The sequence below is a fragment of the Penaeus monodon genome, chromosome 26 (assembly GCF_015228065.2).
Source record: "Penaeus monodon isolate SGIC_2016 chromosome 26, NSTDA_Pmon_1, whole genome shotgun sequence".
In the NCBI taxonomy this organism is placed as follows: Eukaryota; Metazoa; Arthropoda; class Malacostraca; order Decapoda; family Penaeidae; genus Penaeus; species Penaeus monodon.
The window spans coordinates 13,069,978-13,073,233 of NC_051411.1; positions in this window are offsets into that span (position 1 = coordinate 13,069,978).

Genomic DNA, 3,256 nt, shown 5'->3' on the forward strand with positions numbered 1-3,256 from the left:
GCTCGCCCTCGCCATTTCGCCTTTACTTCTATTGCTTTGTTGGAGGTGGTGTTATTTTTTTTAGGATTGTCAGATTGTTCGTTATTATCTATTAATCTCTGCATCAACTTTTGTTCGATTCTTGTCACGGAAGGAAGGTCGCCATTTCGCCTTTTTTTTCGCCCCTGCTGCGTTCTGGCTCCGTGTGGGGGTCGGTGTGTTGTGTTGTACTGTTAGTATTATTAATTGTTTTACTATTTTTGTTATTTATTTTCACTACCATATTTATTAACTTTTGTTCGATTGTTGCAACGGAAGGTCGCCATTTCGCCTTCCATAGTAGGTCAACTCGCCTTCGTGTCAGAATAACATGCTAAGATTTCGGTATCGGTTTTCATCTTCTCTCTCTTATATCTTTTTTTTTTCTTGTCACGAGAATGCATATTTTTCTTAGTGGGGGAAGTTGTAGGGGCTGTTGGAAGAGGTTCATACTAAGGTTGTCTCGACTGCGTGTTTTGAGCGAAGGATTTAAAAAAATGGATGATGTCCAGTGAGTGTACGTATTTATATGAGTGGTCCAGCCTCCCGTTCTCTCTCTCTCTCCCTCATCTCATTATACCTTCTGCATTTGCTGGTATTTGGGTGGTATATTCCTCATGTTTAGGATACGCAAAATATACTAAACCACATGTACACTTCAAAAAAACTCTGTTCATCTCTCCGAAGGAAACTGAAACGAGCTTGACATACATCGAAGGTAAAAAATCGACAATCAGCTCATTGTATTATCTGATTTATGGATCTGGTCGCCGGCAGAGCTTCGTTAGAGGCGTCATGCGAAAAATCATGAGGAGCGTGATCATGAGTGCTCATAGCGCAGTGGAGTCTTCTTGTTGGCTGAGCGCGGTTCCCTTAGCAACAGGGCGGTGAGTCCCCCGGGTGAGGAAACCTAACGGAGGCGCTGATTGGTCTGCGCGACGACCCAGACGACTCTACCAGTCTTCCCAGCCAATCACGAGCCGCGTACCATCGCGTCGGGGAAGCTCGAGCTGATGCGCGCAAGGGCCATGTTCTCGGAACGCCGACTGGGGTTATTTTAATCGTGGTAGGGTAATACACCACGATTCCCAGGAAGTATTTTAGAATGAGGTCAATAATCTGAAAAATCGGAGGGAGGCATTTGTAATACAAAGACAAGATGTTGCCCCTAGCACGGCCGGAGTGAAGTTGATGAATAATCTCTTTCTCCCTGCTAAAAGTTCCGAAGTATTTCCGATACGAGGATCAACGGGCGGAAGTACCCTGCCGTACCTGCTGTGCCCTAAGCGCCCGGCCAGCGTACCCCTGAGACCACGTTGTGATCTATTTAGAACACTTTCCTACCGGGCAGACGTGTGTTATCTGTTATTCGTCCACGGCTGACAGATAATATGCTGCGCTTTACTGACAAGCAAATGTAACATCTACGTGCAGTGATCTAGCATATACATGCTTTATTTTTTAGCGATGAGAGACTAGACGTATATATATGCTCTTTTTTAATAAAATAAGTGACTTGCATCTTAAATAACGATTTATATATTTGCTTACACTTTAATAGAACGGGGGAATAATAATTCCGAGATTATAGCAGCATGTCATTTTCGAAAGTAACACATCCATTCAATCCTAATGTAATAAATAGCAATCTCTTTATAAAACCAGATACTAGTGCGTATTAAGCGACGCACTTTCAAGTTCTAACGCTAGAGTAAATGCTACATCAAAAAGGGGTCATGGGGATAGCTGACGAGTGCACCAGCCCGGCTACGGTCAGGTCAAGAGAGTTCCTGCATACAAAATCTCCCGCCATTTTTAAGCCAGTTTCGCGCCATCTGGTCAAACTCTTGCGTTTGGATCTGCTATATTTGGATTATAGGGGAGGCCATCAGCACGATAGACATGCATAGACGTCATATATATACATATATATACATATATGCATATATGTATGTATATACATACATGCACACATACACAGACACACACACACACACACACACACACACACACACACACACACACACATACACACACACACACACACACACACACACACACACACACATATATATATATATATATACATATTATATATATATATATTCATATATACATATAGAGTATATACATACATACATACAAATATATATATATATATATATATATATATATATATATATATATATATATATATATATATATATATCTGTGTGTGTGTGTGTGTGTGTGCAGGTATATATGTATATATTTACAGTATGTATGTATTTATGTGTAGGTATACAGACAAACATATTTACAGGTTTATGAGTGTAAAGACGTACGTTTACTTACTAATGATATATTTAAACAAACACATCTAACCCGATCTGCTAACGATTTCATTCAACAGCGTCACTGGGGTCGCTGATAACAAATAACAGCAAAGGGTATTGCTGAGGCCCTCACGAGATAAGATAAGAGAGACAAATAGCTGAACAGATGGTGTCAACATGCCAACAAAAATATGATACGAGGAAAAGGAAGAAATATGGTACATGCAAAAGATTCCTTACATAAACACATTCTTTTCAAAGAGAGGAAAAGGGGATACGGAAAAGTAAAATAAAAAGGCATTCTCAGATAGTTTATTCTGTAACTTGATGCCACTATCGGATATGCCATTCATAAAAATATTGAGACTTACATTATCATTATTTTTGTCCTCTTTATGATTACCGTTATCATTATCACCTTATTTTTTATTAATACTATCATTACTGGTACTGCTGCTGCAGTTATTGTCAGTACTACTGTTCCTATCATCATTATTATCATTATCGTTGATGTTATTATTATTATTATTATTATTATCATTATTATTATCATTCTCATTATTATTATGATTGTTAATGTTATTATCATCATTATCATCATTATTGCAATCATCGTTATTATTGTTATTATTATTATTATACTACTATTATTATTATCATTACTATCATTATCATTATTACACATATCATTATTATTTTTGTTATTATCATTGCTATTATCGTCATTATTATGAAAATCATTATCAACATCGTTTTCATGTCATTTCATTATCATCAATACTATCATCATCACTCATACGCTATTACCATTATGATCACTGTCTTCATGATTATTTCAATTTTTGTTATTATTACCGTGATTATTACTGTTACTGTTGTAATTTTAAGCATTTTTTCTTAATGTTATCATTACCATCATTCGT